Source organism: Zootoca vivipara, chromosome 2 (genome assembly GCF_965207765.1).
Source record: "Zootoca vivipara chromosome 2, rZooViv2.hap1.1, whole genome shotgun sequence".
In the NCBI taxonomy this organism is placed as follows: Eukaryota; Metazoa; Chordata; class Lepidosauria; order Squamata; family Lacertidae; genus Zootoca; species Zootoca vivipara.
In genome coordinates this window covers 65,378,428-65,395,402 of record NC_142584.1, presented here as the reverse complement: position 1 = coordinate 65,395,402, position 16,975 = coordinate 65,378,428, and the positions used below count along the sequence as shown (strand labels likewise).

The following is a 16,975-nucleotide window of genomic DNA, read 5'->3' as shown; positions in this document are numbered from 1 at the left end:
TACAACTTACCAAGCTAAGGTAATGCCCACAAGGTATGGGGACGTTACCTGCGGAATTCATCCCCCTCTAAGGCTAACCCTATTGCTCCATTGCATAACACAGTGGGAATCTGTTGCCCCATAGCAACTTAGCAGTTGCCTTTGCTCAACAGAGATGCTGTTTTTTCCTGACTAGCAATCAAATGACATGAGAGCATTATGCTGCCACTGTTCATTCCCATGGGGTGATAAAGCAGCCAGTTACCCCCATATGCCATGGAGCAAATGATTGGCCATGGCCCTAGATCCATCCCAGAAAGTACTGACTGTTGGCAAGCAATTCCTTCCTCTGGGTGGAGATGAGGAATAGATTGGTGCTTTGCTCTCAAGTAAAGGTAAAGGTAAAGGGACCCCTGACCATTAGGTCCAGTCGTGACCGACTCTGGGGTATCGGCGCTCATATTGCGTTATTGGCCGAGGGAGCTGGCGTACAGCTTCCAGGTCATGTGGCCAGCATGAAAAAGCTGCTTCTGGCAAACCAGAGCAGCACACGGAAACACCGTTTACCTTCCCGCTGTATCTACTTGCACTTTGCCATGCTTTCAAACTGCTAGGTTGGCAGGAGCTGGGACCGAACAATGGGAGCTCACCTCACTTAGTGCAAATGTGCTTTACACTACTGTAACAGCACTTACAAAGAAATGTTTTGTCATCTGACCCCACTGCCTGTCAAGCAAAATAGGGAGAGCAGCTGCAATTCTGCACCTTGTCAGCTCTACTCAGAGGGTGAGTGTTCTGGGTTCTGGTGGCTTTGTAGTGCTATGTGGGTAATTATGCACATCACAATTAAAATAATAAGCCTGGGTTCATAGCAGAAGCTAAAATACAAATAGTACCAACTGCCTGTCCCTGAGCTTTATTATATGTCATCTTTGGCTGCTTGATTTCAGGATGCCGCCCATCAAAGCGGGAATATGGACCTTCTGTTATGGTTTGCTCCTGGTTTTTAGCTTGAAAAGTAATTCTTATTTTTCTATCTCCTTAAAAAGAAAACTTGATGCACTGAGTGAAGTGGATTGCAGCCCACAAAAGTTTGCCACAATAAAGTTGTTGGTCTTTAAAAGTGTAACAGGCCTCTCTTTGTTTCTTGTGTGTATATGTGTCTACCTGTCTTCCGAAGTTGTGGAAAGCCTTAAGGAAGTCCTTGTTGGAAGAAACAGATATGAAGTTCAGTTTTGCCAGAGAGGTTGTGGAATGGACAGGGGAAATCCAGGCATGATTTATAACAACTGTGGGGCGACTGCTGGCACGGTAACTGAATGGGGAACAATTTACTTCAGCCTGGTTCAAGATAGTAGGTTACAGTACTTTGTCCCCAGTAAACACCTGATAGAAATGCCTGCAATTCTCATCTTTGTTGCCAGTCCTGATGGGAGAGGCAGTGAATGGAAAGAGCTGTGAGAACTTTACTGTGCATCCTAACAGGAGATCTCTTGGAGGAAATGCCAAACAGTCGAGCCTGCTGTTGCACCGGCTTGATAGGGATATTTCAGAAATGCTCCTTCTTAACAGCACAGTTGTGGCTTTTGTTATTCTCATGATGGACTGTATCCTTTCAGTGTTGGCAGCAATATGGGCTCCTTGCATGCCACCCTCAGCCTCTACCCACAATGTGGGCTGCAGAGAGTGCTTAGTGTTCACTGTGGCCATGGCACAGGGATGGTCAACCTTTGATTCTCCTGAGGTTATTGGAGTCCAGTTCCATAATCCCTGACCATTGACCATTCAGGCTGAGGCTGATGGGAGTCCAACAATCTCTGGAGGGACTGCAGCTTCTTCTTTATTCTCTTCTGTCCCGAGAGAGACCATGTCCCTTCTGAACTTTGCCATGCACATCAATTGTGGCACAATGCTGATATGGAAAGAAGCTAGCACACTTGTCATATCAGCACTGTGCAAGGCGTTCAATATTTCATATACAGTCTGTGCAAATGCACTCTGTATTTTCTCAGGGCCTGCCTGTCTAGAAGGCTGGTTTGAACTGGCAGGTGAGTGTGCATTCATCTTGAGTTCCTCCCCTTCATTTGACATGTGCCAGTACAGCATGTACACATCACATCCTGTACAGGATGTGCGCCCAGTCCCCATGGGCCTAGCTCTCCTAAGCCTTATTTGCATGCCCACAGCAATGCTATGTCAGTGAGTTTAAGTGCCAGGAAAACTGTCCCCTAAGCTGCACTCCCTTCTTTCCCTCCCACCCTCCCTTCTAGTGCTAGTTGCATCTGCTGACTTCTGTTTCAGTGTATCTGAAGAAGTGTGCATGCACACGAAAGCTCATACCAATGACAAACTTAGTTGGTCTCTAAGGTGCTGCTGGAAGGATTTTTTTTATTTTTTAGCATGATGTCACCTTCATTGTCCCTTCTTTCCCAATAGTCAGGCACAGTTTGTTCCTTAGCTGCATTGGCTATGCCTCTCCACGTTTGGCTTTCCAGTAGTTTGGGAGCATGTTAAGGTAGCCAACAATAGCCTTTGTGTTCTGGCCTTATATAAATTACCTGGACGAAGGTGTGGTATTTGCACTTGTCAAAGGAAAGTGCTTTCTCAACGGGAGTGAGGGCTAATCATACAAGTGTTTGGAGAAGCCCCTTGCTTGCTAGGTGTGTGATTACAAAGGATGTGGGAGGAAGAGCCTTAATATAGTACATTATTGGGTAGATCAGTCTTTTCCCACCTGGTGCGCTCTAGTTTTGGACTACAAGTCTTATCAGCCTCAGTCACCTGTGACCAGTGGTCCAGGATTATGGGAGTTGTAGTACAAAATATCTGGAGGGTGCCAGGTCTGGGAAGGCTGGTTAAACTTAATTTATTTGCTACATTTGTATCCCACTGTTCCTATGAGAAGAGCAGAATAGTATTGTATCCTCCAAGCAACTGTATTGATAGTCCGTGTTGACGTTGGGTTGCAGATGGCCTGGCTATGTAACTTATACATGGGATGGGGCTTGGAGGGGAGTGAGTCTTTGGCTCATATACCCACCCTACTAAGCACAAACCTTGCCAAATGAACTTGAGTTCATGTGAGCAGACCATACTCATATGATCTCTCCAGCCACCTACAGAAAAGTGATGGGTTGTGGCATATTTAGAGTTGACATTTAAATATTCCAGATGCAGTTGGAGGGGGTGTCTGGATTCACGGTTCACCCCCCACGCACCATTCCATGTATAGCTTATGACCCCATACGTCATTCATCAATTACAGCATTTGCCAACCTGGTGCTCTCCAAAGGTTTTGGAATCCCAACTTGCATCAGCCCCAGCCAGCGCGGCTGTAGTCCATAACATCTGGCGGGGCATTAGGTTGTCAGTGGCTGATCTGGGGAGGGGGGTTAAGTGTTCCCTACTTGTTAGAGCACAACTTGCTTTAGCCGAGGAATGCTGGAAGTGGAGCTTGTTGCTTTGGTATTCCCCCACACCCATTTAATGCTGAAGTCTGATAAAAAGATAAATGGCACAGTCTCCCCTTTCATTGAGGACTAAATCTGGCTTGTAAAAAACGACGGTAGAAGTGACGTTCCCTTCAGCAGCTGCTGCTGAATGACATGGTTTATGGCTCCCATTTTCAGGCAACGTGTAATAACAAACAAGAGCAGGGGAGGGGAGGAGGATGATCTGAGGCTTGTGCAGGGGCAATACTTGCTCCTTGAGACTGCCTTGTTTCCTTTGCCTGTGACAGATGCTGCCCCAATGCAAGGAATTGATTGGGCAGTAAAGCCCAAAGTCTTGCTAACCAGGGGGGGGGGGGTGCAGTACAGGATAAGATGGTGGATTTCTTGGTATTAAGTGGAAGGGAGTTTTTAAGAGAGATTCGATTAGTCCCGTTTTATGAACCCGTTGGAAGAATGGAAGAGCGATGAGTGTGGGATGGTTAAAGAAGCCTAGAAACGTGGATGCTTACTGTTGAGATATGCTGGCTACCGTGAGCCCATGTGCTTGGCAAACAACACCAGCAGATGCCACCCTGTTTGCACTGGGCCTTGACTAATGAAAGGCAGTTTCCTGATTTCCTTAGTTATTCTGACACATCCCACTGCTTTGCTGGAATAAGAACTACTTGGCATAGGCAGGATCCTCTATTAAACTAGTGAACTGCAAGAGTTCCAGGATAAATGTTTACACTTTTCTCCTTTTTAAATGTGAAGGCTGTGTGCACTTAAAATAATAATTATGTGGCAAGATTTCCCAGCTTTCATGTAGAAAAAGCCCAAACCCTGCAACCTGCATAAGGAAAATAATATTGAGTGTATTTACATTATATTTTGTTTAATTTGTCCCATTTCTCCTGTTCATGGGAGACTGAAGAGGCATGCAAAAATGTCAAGTTAGAACTTATCCAAACCTCCAGGAGAATGCTTTGAAGCTGCCCAATGCTTATGGGACCCCCTCCCCTCAGTTCCTTATTTGTAATTGTCATCTGGAGTTATCACACATTTAATGCAAGTTGTGCAATACCGGTAACATTTTTGATTGGAGCAAATCACTGTCAGTCTTGAAGAGCGTAGTCTCCCAGTCATGGGGATACATGATAATAGGGTTTAGGGCATATAAACTTTCCTTGCTTGTTACATTTGCTGATTAAGATGTGTTTTGAACAGGGAACTAGCAATCAACTTCTCAATTGTTCTTACGCTAGGTTTTCCCACCTCCTTTTCAAATCTATCCTTGCTGTCCTCAAGGTTTGTCTCTTGACTTACCTATTTTTTAAAAAGCTGGAATTTTGTGCTCTGTATCACATAGGTTTCCCTGTGCCTGCACAGAATATATGCAGCCCAACTTGGGGTACCTCTTCTACATTCCTTTAAGGACTCTGCTTGCCACAAAGCATAGGTTATCTATTGGAAGGTCCTTCTGATGTAAAACCTGAGGACTGGCTTTCCTTTTATAGTCCCCACACTATGTAGCGACTTGCAATAAAATGCATTGAATGAAAGTTGACTTGCATGACACATAGGAACAGGAGGAGGAGACCTCCATGTTTGAGGGCAAAAGCAAAGATAATTTCCCACCACCCGCATTTAATTAGGACCAAAAACACATTTTTGACCATGGAGAGGTTCTGGTATAAATTGTTTTTTGCTGAAGTAAAGGAGATATTGGGCTGAACATTTCCTCTGTGAACTCAGAGCTTAAATACAAACCATGTTAGATCAGAGAATTCTTAAGAAATGCTGATGGAATCCAAACAGTCTAATCCTTTTGCTGAACTGGCCTTATGATGCATATTCTTGCTTTACAGAGTGTTTGTAGAATTGCTGTGGGAAGCAGGGGGGTCTGCTCAGTTCGTTAACAGTGGATTCCTGAAAACTGATATATATATTAGGATGCTGGATAGTCAGTTGGTCAGAGCATGGTGCTACTAACTCCAAGGTTGCAGGTACAATCCCCGTATGGGACAGTTGCATATTCCTGCATTGCAGGGGGTTGGACTAGATCAGGCATGGCCAAACTTGGCCCTCCAGATGTTCTGGGACTAAAATTCCCATCACCCCTGACCACTGGTCCTGTTAGCTAGGGATGATGGGAGTTGTAGTCCCAAAATATCTGGAGGGTCAAGTTTGGCCATGCCTGGACTCGATGATCCTTAGGGTCCCTTCTAACTCTACAATTCTATGATTGGCATGGAAGATGGATCTGGTTTCCTTTGGATCAGCTAGTGCCTGATTGCCAGGATGCTTGCAAAGAATGCTAGTCTAGGTAGACCTTGACTCGATCTAGCAAGGCACTTCTTATCCTCTTAAGAAAAATCTGCTTGTTGGCACTGTGGATTTGGTGGGGTTTTTGCGGGTGTATTGTGCAACAATAGTGCTTTATACTGGACTGTCCGTACATCATTCAGCTTTATTCTGTGATGTTTCCCCAATGTTGCATATTATTGCCATCTGGAAGGGGAACTCTTATTGAGCTATAGTGCAACAAATGCAGATAACCTCCCCCCCACTCCCCCCAAAACCACCCAACCCTGAAACATCTGTGGTATGAAAAATTACAGGAATTCAGCAGGAAGCTTTCCAATTGGAAACTAAGTAGTATGATCACCCCAAAACTTCTGCGGGCACAAATAGAACTGAATTTGGGACCATGTTTAAACCACGCTGATACTGTGATGAGCACAAAAAAAAATCATGAATGCAGCATAAAAGGACATAAGGAGAGTTCCCATTGCTGTGTGTAGACTAGTTGTGTTTTTTGTTAAGAGATGCGGAGTATGTACTCCAGCTTTGTAAACTAATTGCTGTATGCAATTTTCTGGGGTTATTTTATTTATTTATGTTGTTATATCCCAACCATTCTCCCAAAGGAATCCGAACTATTCCAGTATAGATGAAGACTGGGAAAGATCTTGGCTTAAAAGATTTGTTGCAAGAGGAAGGTATTCAGTAGGCACTAGAAAAAGACAACAGAGATAGTAATTGTATCATATTCCTCAAGGGGAGGGAAGTCCAAAGGGAAGGTGCCACAAGACGAAATGCATAATAATCCTATATTATGCAGAATGGACCTCTTGAGAAGATGGTATTTGCAGGAGGCTCCTACTTGCAGGGGGTAGTGATCTATTGGGCACATAAGTGGTTGAGATGATCTTTCAGGTATCCTGGTCCTAGGCTGTGTAGGGCTTTGTACGTCAAAACCAACACATTGAACTTGACCCAGAAGCTAATTGGCAGCCTGTGCAAATCTTTCAAGAGTTGGGTAAAATGGTGACAATATCTTGCCCAAGTGAACAGTCAAGCTGCTGCATTTTGCACCAGCTGCAGCTTCTGGACCAACCTCAAGGGCTGCCCCACGCACAGTGCATTGCAGTAATCCAGCCAGGAGGTTATCAGTGCATGGATGACAGTGGTAGGTTGCCATGGTCCAGAAATGACCATAGTTGTTTTATCAATCAAAGGCGATAAAAGGCACTCCTAGTTACTGAGGTCAGCTTGGCCTCTAGAGGAAAGTGGATTTGGGAGCACCCACAGACTTCAAACCTGCTCTTTCAGGAAAGAGCAAGACCCCATCCAAAATATGCATTTTGCCTAGTTATCGCATCACCAGGATTCAGACCAAGTTTGCTGTCTTTCGTTATTTAATGCCTTAGTTGTTAATAGCTGGTTTTGTACTTTGGTGTTTTTCAGGCTTTTGTATTTAATCTAGATATATCATAGTCTTTGTTTTGTAAGCTACTTAGGATACACTTTTGTACAATAGCAGGATTGAAATAATAGGTCTGTTTAACAGGCATGTTTAAGCATACTGGGGTTCAAAAATGAGTTTGGTTCTTTTTTTGTGTACGATGGGTGAAAAGGCGTCTGCAAAAATGAAGGTGTTACTCGGTATCAGCTCCTGCACAGATGATAATGACTGAAAGCTTTTCCTATGAATAGCTTTGTGAGCTGGCTGTTGGTATTGAAGCGTTTTCTTATGTCCTTTACATATTTAGAAATAGTGTCAATATTGTTAGTTCTGTAGTTCATACACCTTGGTATCACCTCCATCTGCGGCAGGTACTGCCCCTAGCATTGCAATTCTATCCATACTCTGACTCGTGGCCTCAAACTGGCCAGGTGACAACCTTGCTTAGGTCTGACAGTAGTGAGTGTCAAGTGGGTCACACCCTTTCTATAGTTAAGCGCTAGCTTTTCGGGACAATCTTTTCCAAGTTGCTCAGAGCAGAGGGAGCGGGCCATATCTCTGTAATTGTTATTTTGGTAAAAATCCATGGTATCCACTTTTGCTGTGTGGTGTGCTGTTAACATGGCTGTCCCTATTTTCAAAAGTATTTATATACTGCCAACACATACAAAATATCAGGGTGGTGTACAATAAAACACGGGGGGAAATGCTGTAAAATGGGCATTAAAATGACTGGCTACTGAAAAAAATGTAAACAGCTGCATAAGCCTGTTGGCATAAAAAGGCCTTCAGGAGGATCCTCAGCATGCGGCTGGTGACACTGAGTCTAGGCAAGCTTTGGACTTACACACTCTTCCTTTTGCCATGAGGAACTTGTAGTTCTCATTTAGTTTCTCCATAGCTTGCTGTGTCATCTGAACATGGCAAAGTTGGTTAATCTTACCCAGGGGTCAGCAAACTTTTTCAGCAGGGGGCCAGTCCACTGTCCCTCAGACCTTGTGGGGGGCCAGGCTATATTTTGGGGGGAAATTCCTATGCCCCACAAATAACCCAGAGATGCATTTTAAATAAAAGGACACATTCTACTCATGTAAAAACACTCTGATTCCCGCACCGTCCATGGACTGGATTTAGAAGGCAATTGGGCCAGATCTGGCCCCCAGGCCTTAGTTTGCCTACCCATGATCTTACCTATGAAGTAAGCCAATGTCAATCCATAGTTTAAGAAGCAGGCTTTTTTCCAACTGACAGCAATTAAGATTGACCACAGTTCAAGATCTGGACATAAATCCAAACTCTGGTTTGAAACAGGCTTCTGATCCCTTTGTGACCCTACAAGAAGGAAGAGAGAGTTTTAATGTTACATCATGGTTTAGTGCCAAGCCTGAACTGGGCTATATTCATAGTTGAGCCCATTTTATGTGGAATGTGGCCACCTGTTTCCTTGTTATCAGTGTATGTTCTAGGAGAACATTTCTAAAAATAAAACAAAGCAAATCTGTGGGAACTCTCCTCACAAGCCATTCACTGTTGTGGTTGTCAAAACATACTTTCTACAAAACCAACAAACCACATGAGTGGTGTTGGAGATGAAATGCTCATGATGTTAATTAGCCATCATAACCAGGAACTTACTGCATTAATTTTTTTTTTTTGTTTAAGTCTCTCAGCGCATCTTCTTGTGTGTAGGATGCAAGCCACTTTCCTTAGCCAAGGCTTGCATTAGTAAGATATGGGCAGTAACACTGGCCTTTTTCACCCAGCTGCTCCAAGGATTAATACAATGATGTGAAACAGTTTAAATTCTTATGAAAAGTGCTATATACATTTTAAGCAGTAGTAGCTTTCTTCTTCCAAAGCTCACAAAGTAGAAGGGTACATGTTGTCTATATGTTCTGGTGAAATTAGGTTGTTCTAAAGAGGCTGACAGAAGCTGACATCTAATATGTTCCTAAGTCTTCTTTCACTTCCTCTTCTCCAAATCACGCAAAGTAATACATTAATCACTCTTTTTGAAAGTATACCTTGCATTTTCAGTTATATTTCCTATTTGGGAGACAACTGCGGCTTCTATGTTTTGATGAATTTTTGAAGTCGCTCAATTGCATAATATTCAAATAACTCCCTCCCCTATTCATCCTATGGGGAGTGCAGCAAGGATAAAAATAGTGATTGTGGGAGATCTTTCTCTCCATATTTCTTAATGGTCGTGGGGGAGGGGATTTGCTCGTATTGTATGGCAGTTTTAAGGGGGGGCAACACCCCTTTTGGAGATTCCTGGTTGTCTTCAGTGCACACAATGGAAGTAGAGTATGCAGGATATATGCCTAAGATTCTGCTTCAACCCTGCTTGCAACATTGTTGTATTTCTCACAGAGGTGCTAGACCTGTCTGGTATGTACCATTTCAGACTTCTAGTTGCGAGCTGCCTGGATGAGAGAGATATCTTCCCGATACCAAATTTTCTATATGCAGGGAGCTTCCTAGCCCCCCTATGGCCTATTTACCCATGTAGGCTCCAACCTGCTCTCTGAAGTTCACCACCTCTGTAATAACTAGGTGTAGGTTTCTTAGATTTTACTTTCCCCCTTCTTGTTTTGCTAAGAAGGATCCTTTTCCGTTAAACAAAATGAATGTCTTAGTTGCTAAGACACCTCAACGCCACATTTGTTTTCTCAAAGGCAAAAAATGAAAACCCTTCCTCCTATTTTTACAGATTCTGATGAGCAGCATTGCTCCTGCAACAAAGAGAGAATTCGTATGGATGTGTGTCTAGCTTATTCTAAGGCAGGCATGGGGAAGCTCAGGCACAGGGATTGAATGTGGCCCTCCAGGGATCTCCCTCTGGCCCCCCACCCCACCCTATACCCTTCTCCAGTCCTGCTCTACATCCTTCTTGAATGCTTTTGCCTGGTTGGAATGTGTTCTTCAACTCTTGAGGCCTCTTGCTTGCCTGGATGAAAGACTGAAGTGTGTATAGAGACTTCTGGTTCTTGTGTAGCTGCAGTGTAGCCTACAACAGTGTTTCCCAACCTTGTGCCTCCAGCTGTTTTCGGACTACAATTCCCATCATTCCTGACCACTGGTCTTGCTAGCTAGGGATGATGGGAATTGTAGTCTCAAAACATCTGGAGGCACAAGGTTGGGAAACACTGGCCTACAGTACAAAGGCACTGCATCCACTGCTCGACTGTCTGCTGTTGTCCCTGATCTTATCCACACAAGAGAAATGCACCCCTTGAGCTGAATATGGTCCCCCAGCCCTGTTCAGAGTGGCAGCCTCTAACAACCAACACTGCCGCTGCCCTTTGGTTCTTGCGGCTTAGACTTAGCCTTGCTTTGAAAAATGAGGAGGCGGTGGCATAGACTCTGGCTCCTGGGCAGCAGAAGGGGATTAGTGAGGGCAAGCTTAAATTGTTTACAGCCTGCTGTTTGAATAGTGGGAGGTTGCTAGACCGTCTGTACTAGAAGCAGCAGTGCTGGTGGCTGCCTGACACAGCTGGAGTCAGCCCAAGGCATTTTGATACCTGAGGCAGAAAAATCCCACCATGGCATGCCTCATGGTGATAAAAATGCAGGAAATTAAGAGCTGTAGCCAACCAAGTTCCATTTGCAGGTGTCCTTGTGTGAACGGGACAATTTTGTTGGATGCGAACCAGAGGAATTGACAATTTGCTGCCCCCCCTTTTTTATTACTCCCAAATCTTCTGCCTGAGTTGGGCTGTCTCACCCCGGCTAATGGTGCCTATGGTCCTTACCACAGGCTTTCTCCCCCCCCTCTCCCCCATATTCCCCCAGTAAATTTGGGATAAAAGTGGGGAGGGTTCCCAGACAGGCAAGAAACGATGTACACATGAATGGCCCTAGGCATATTTTACCAGATCATACTTGTTAATTTGAAAATGCTAAAAGAACACTGAAAACTCCTCTACGCTTATAAATCTTGCTGCATACCAGCATTCACATTTAATTATGAGGAAATTAATGAGGGGAAAATTACCACAAACTCTGAAACACATCCGTGACCTCTTGTCGTCTGGCTTCTTCCTTCTTGGGCCCCTTTGCAGAGTTACATAAAAAGATGTGGTAGGGTTAGGAACTTTTCAAAAATGAGTTCAAACTGCCACTTATTAAGTAAGTCAGAATGCTCTATGGCTGGTTGGAAAATTTTGAGGGCCAAGCTAGGCATTACATGTGGCAGCATTTAATGTGCCTGGCTTTTGTCCTTTTAATATTAGGTACGGTAAGTGGCTCTGATCAGAGCTGGAAGACTCTGAGGTAAAAACTTCATCTCCCAGGGCTAAACACTTCATCTCCCAGGGCTGAGACCCCGAAGCTGCTCTTGACCCCAGCATGTGAGCCTTGTGATGGGTAGCTTCCTCACGGTGTAATGGGATGAGTTTCAGTGGCACCCGATGGGGGGAGAGTTAAAAGACTTTCCCACCCTTGCATTGCAGTCCCAGTCCTGATTGATACTCCCACCCTGTGACCACTCTACAAATAATTAAAAGCAGGTCTACACACATTTAACATTATGACTGTTTTGGCCATGAGATGCACTATTATAAACAAGACATAGAGGTAACTTAGCAGAAGTACTCAATGCTGACCAGTGTGACTTCCAAAATACATGCAGGGCTTGTGTGTGTGTGTGTGTGTGTGTGTGTGTGTGTGTGTGTGAGAGAGAGAGAGAGAGAGAGAGAGAGAGAGAGAGAGAGAGAGAGGAGAGAATGCAGGCCTATTGTGTGTCTAGTACTGTATAATATAATGGGTTTTTGTTCAGAGTACACCCATTAAAATGAATGAACATGAATAAGTTCATTAATTTCAATAAGTCTACTCCAAGTAAAACATAATAGCACCCAATGTATCACAATTATGTTTTATCCTTGCACTAACCATTTTATACCAACATACAGCTTTTTAAAACTCTCTTCACCCTGAGCACTTTATAATTTCTTATGTTCCCATATTAACATCTCTGCTCAATGCAAAACATGGTTTTCCACCTTCTGACCATAGGAAAGTGTATAATACAGTGGTACCTCGGTTTATGAACACAATTGGTTCCGGAAGTCTGTTCATAAACTGAAGCGTTCATAAACTGAAGCGAACTTTCCCATTGAAAGTAATGGAAAGTGGATTAATCCGTTCCAGACGGTCCGCGGAGTAACCGTTCATAAACTGAAGCGAACTTTTCCATTGAAAGTAATGGAAAGTGGATTAATCCGTTCCAGACGGGTCCGCGAAGTACTTAAACTGAAGCGTTCATAAACTGAAACATGGGTGTAATTGGTTCCGGAAGTCTGTTCATAAACTGAAGAGTTCATAAACTGAAGTGAACTTTCCCATTAAAAGTAATGGAAAGTGAATTAATCCGTTCCAGATGAGTCCGCGGCGTTCATAAACCGAAAATTCATAAACCGAGGTGTTCATAAACCGAGGTTCCACTGTACATAAAACACATCACTTATTTTTGTTCTTGATTTGGGGGACCCTTACAACAGCAACAAGCTTTCTGCTGTACAAAGTTTTTCAATATATAATTATGTAGGATTTCTCACTGCAGAAAACTTGCACCATTAGATTGGCTTGCAAAGTGAGATCATACCATATTGATGTTGCTGTTCGGCTTGTTCTTAAAAGTAACCAGTAACCAGTAGGGACTAGGCTTGCAATGCTGTGCATAGTTTCTTAGTGTTCAGTCTCGTTGAACACCTTTGTAAATATTCAAGTTGTCCCAGATTTTGATGATTGTGATGAATGCTAGTGTCAAGAATGCAAGCATCTTATATTGGAGCTGCTTTGTACAATGTGGCAGCAAATGTGTATTTGCTATCCTGTATGTGCATGCCATGGGACGTAGGTGGCGCTGTGGTCTAAACCACTGAGCCTAGGGCTTGCTGATCGGAAGGTTGGCAGTTCGATTCTCCTGTTGCTCGGTCCCAACTCCTGCCAACCTAGCAGTTTGAAAGCCCGTCAAAGTGCAAGTAGATAAATAGGTACCACTGTGACGGGAAGGTAAATGGCGTTTCTGTGCACTGCTCTGGTTTCGCCACATGACCCGGAAAAACTGTCTGCGGACAAACATTGGCTCCCTCAGCCAGTAAAGCGAGATGATCACCGCAACTCCAGAGTCGTTCGCGACTGGACTTAACCTTTACCTTTTATGTGCATACCATACAGATATGTATATTGTCACATATTTGCATTACATTTCTAGAAGTTCTGTCCCCCCCCCCCCCGGTTTAAAGTAACCCGATGCTGTTTTGGCAGCCTTCACCAACCTTCTCAACTTTTCTCTTGCCTCATATATGCTAGTTATACTGCCTTAGTGGAGTGGGTGTAATACTAAGAGCAAATGAAAAGGACTGTTAAGTAACCCTTGTAAATCTGATTTCTAAATAAGAGGGCTTTTTTAAAACAACAACAACAACAACCCTCTGCTCAAATTTTATTCAGCCAAATCCCACGTGTTTACTGAAAAATAAGCCTTGGCGAAGTTAGTGAGCTTACTCTCAAGTATGCAAATGTGTGTGCTGCCTACCAAGTATACTTGCAAAGTGGTTGCTTTCCTTTCAGCAGCAAATAAAATCTGGGGTGCTCCTTTCTACTATTTCTCATGCAAAAGAGGAGCATCCTGCTGGGGGATGCCTGTAGGCAACAATCACTGGGTGATATCTAAGTAGTACTCATAAATCAGCGGACCTTCTCTTATGTGTAACTACTGCTGGATGTCACCCATGTCTCTCATCAACACTGTCAAGGTGATTGTTTCACCACATATCACATCTGTTTTAACAGCACTGTGCTTATTTTGCATCAATCCTTGCTCTGATTGAATTACCACTATCAATATTTCTTGCATTTCATCTCCTCCTGACCCCGCTGCTTAACTCTTCCTCCTTGTGGGCATATACCTGCAACTGAGGATTACACTTTATGCATAATATGTCAATTCCAGCTCACAAATGGTTATGCCATGACATTTTTTAGAAGTCTTTATGGAGCCATAAAAATATTTGCTGCTTTTGCTGCAGCAAACTAACATGACTACCCTTCTGAGACTTGTTTCAACTCTAATGCTGGAGTACACCCTCTTGTCCCCAGATGTGCATTGCGTTGTTGTGTAGATTGGGGCTTGCTCAGCCCATTTAGGTATAAGCAATTGGCCCAAAGGGTACCAACCAATCCTAGGTAGGGATGGATTCTTGCTGCTAGCAAAAAAAGTACTTGGGCCACTGGGAAATAATGCTTTCTGGCCTGCAAGGATAACTGGCATCTGTATTGGTATCTGAAGAAGTGTGCATGCACACGAAAGCTCATACCAATGACAAACTTAGTTGGTCTCCAAGGTGCTACTGGAAGGATTTTTGTTTGTTTGTTTGTTTCAACAATGTCAGACGTCAAAATGCAAGTAGATAAATAGGAACCGCTACAGCGGGAAGGTAAACGGCGTTTCCATGTACTGCTCTGGTTTGCCAGAAGCAGCTTTGTCATGCTGGCCACATGACCTGGAAGCTATACGCCGGCTCCCTCGGCCAATAATGCAAGATGAGCGCGCAACCCCAGAGTCGGTCACGACTGGACCTAATGGTCAGGGGTCCCTTTACCTTTACCTATGTCAGACCAACCCGGCTACCTACCTGTAACTAGCATCTTTATTGTGAAGAGAGGCTTACTACACTTGCTCAGAGGAACATTATATCAGAATGCAATGCTGCCAATGATCCTTCCTGGTTCTCCTCCTCTCTGAGACTACCCCAGTTGTAACACCTTACCTTGGCCAGCTCCAGCTGTTGCTGCTGTTGCTTTATTGCTTCAAGGAAGACGAGGTAGCAGAGTGCCCAGGGCCGTCTCTAGCAGGTCGGGCGCCCTGGTGCTGAGGCGCGGAGATCGCTCCGGCGCCCCCACCCTCACAGCGCGCAGCACGGCTTCCGCGCAGCTTCGTTGCGCAGCGCCCCCCTCCTGCCGGCCCGGCGCCCCGCGCCACCGGGACTGCACCTAGAGCCGGGCCTGAGAGTGCCAATGTAATGATTCCCTAGGAGGAGCTGCGATCTTTAGAGCTTGCTGCTCTAGTAGGAGGTTGATAGTAAGCACTGTGCCTCTTATGGAAGTATAACAGTCTTGTGGCGTCTTAGAAGACTAGGAAATTTATCATGGTGTAAACTTTTGTGGGCCATGGTTTCTCGCCATATTACCAAAGTCTACCCCCGTCTCACCACCTTTCCTTTCTGTATTATAAAGTTGCACCATGAATTTCATTGCTCTGCTCTCCCTGCCCCCCCCCACCTTGGGCACACCGTATTCCAAACCTGTTCCAGGCTCTGTCCCCAGTTGCCATGGCTCCATCCTAACACCTGCTCTTCAGGCTGCAAGTCCCGCTGCTGCCGCGTGCAGCCGATTCCGGCGACAGCAGCGCGGCTGCGCAAAGATGGCCTGTGGCTGGGGAGGGAGGCGCGGCGGCGCGCCTGGTCACGTGTCCATAACCCGGGCCCGCGCTCCCGCCCTCGGCTTGCTGGAGGCCGGCGCGCGTGCGCGCTCTTCTTTCCCCTCTCTTCTTTCCCAGCTCCGAATGTTGTGAATAAAATGCGCCGTTTGTTACATCCTGGCGGCGCGGGCGGCTCTTAAAGGGCCAGAGACCCTGGGGCCAGGGTTACCCTCTTTCTACCTCGCCCGGCTCAGCTGGGAGCGCAGAGAGGGTCGCAGCTCGCCCCGAGCGTAGAAGAAAACAAAAGAAGCGACCGGAAACAGCCGCGGCGGCGGGGGAGGGGGCGCGGGCCCAGAGCCCAAATCAGGCGCCCACGAACAAACAAAAAGAGAAGAGGGGTGTGTGTGTGATTTAGGTGCATTTGCACCCCGAGCAGTCAGCGGAGAAGGTAGGTCTCGGGGGCGGAGGGGTGTGATTGCATTTCAGCCGCAAGCTGGCGATGCATGGGGTGGGAGGAGAGAAAGAGAAGGGGGTGGTGGTCGTGCAGCTTGGACAGTTGCGCTGCAAAGCTTCGGGGGATCAAGTCCTCTTAAGCCACACTAAATAAATAAAAATCCAGTCCGGGTGCTGCTCGGCAATGTCGGGGGGTGGGGAGGCATGGATGGGCCGGTATTGCAAACTGCGGCTTCCCTCCAACACCAACACGGCCCGGGGCATTTCCTCGCCTTTGATGGTGTGATGCACCTGCAGCGACGGGGGGGGGTGCAACTAAGATCATCCTCTCCCCTTCCTTGCAGACGGTGAGCAGCACCTTCTTGTTCCTCATAGCGAAATAGCCCCTAAGACCGCTCACCCCCTGAAAGGGCCGGTGTTTCCTCTGCCTTTTTTTCTCCTGGCTAAGGAAGAGGCGATTGTGACTCCGAGGAAAGGGGTGCTGGCTTGCTGGGAGTTCAGCTGAGGCGGGGAGGAGGAGGAGGAGGAGGGCAGCCTCTCCTGCTTCAGTGACACGTGCTGCTCCTTTCCGATGTTGTTGATGCCTTTGTCTGATAGCGGCGAGGAGGTTGATTTCTTTTTGCGGGACTTGGGGGGGGGGGATCCTCCGTGGGATCTGCTACCAGGAGGTAGGATTGGGGCTTTGTGTGTGCTCCTCTCCCCCGCTCCTCTTGCTTGTCCTTCCCGTTGTTTTTCCGTTTTGGCTGGGGCAGGCCGGAGGACGAGGCTGCCTCCGTTCTCTTTGTTATTGCTTTTGTTTCGCACGGAGCACATGGCCTGTGATCTCGCTGCTCTTAAAGTTACAGAACCCCAACCTTTGCACAAACGGATCGATTCCCAATTGTTTGGTCCTCCAAGCGGGAGGGGAATTATTCCCTTTGGGGCCTCGATACC

The 16,975-nt window shown here is 45.7% G+C and overlaps 1 protein-coding gene and 1 long non-coding RNA gene across 6 annotated transcripts in view; one reads left to right on the top strand and one right to left on the bottom strand.

Annotated features, from left to right (window-relative positions):
• The window catches only part of RNF44 (ring finger protein 44), a 67,162-nt gene that overhangs the window by 14,233 nt on the left and 35,954 nt on the right, over positions 1 to 16,975 (top strand). The window contains exon 1 of one of the 5 annotated variants that reach the window (XM_035105808.3): positions 15,685 to 16,037. The exons of the other annotated variants lie outside the window; for them this stretch is intronic. The gene's annotated coding sequence lies outside the window, so the exon portion shown is untranslated. Of the gene's footprint in view, positions 1 to 15,684; positions 16,038 to 16,975 lie in introns of those variants that run through there. 5 annotated transcript variants of the gene reach the window in all.
• LOC148686893 (uncharacterized) lies at positions 6,285 to 15,706 on the bottom strand. The gene is made up of 4 exons (XR_015948196.1): positions 15,474 to 15,706; positions 11,159 to 11,217; positions 8,350 to 8,490; positions 6,285 to 6,426 (listed from the first exon to the last, which is right to left on the bottom strand). It is a non-coding gene; the product is annotated as an uncharacterized LOC148686893 (long non-coding RNA).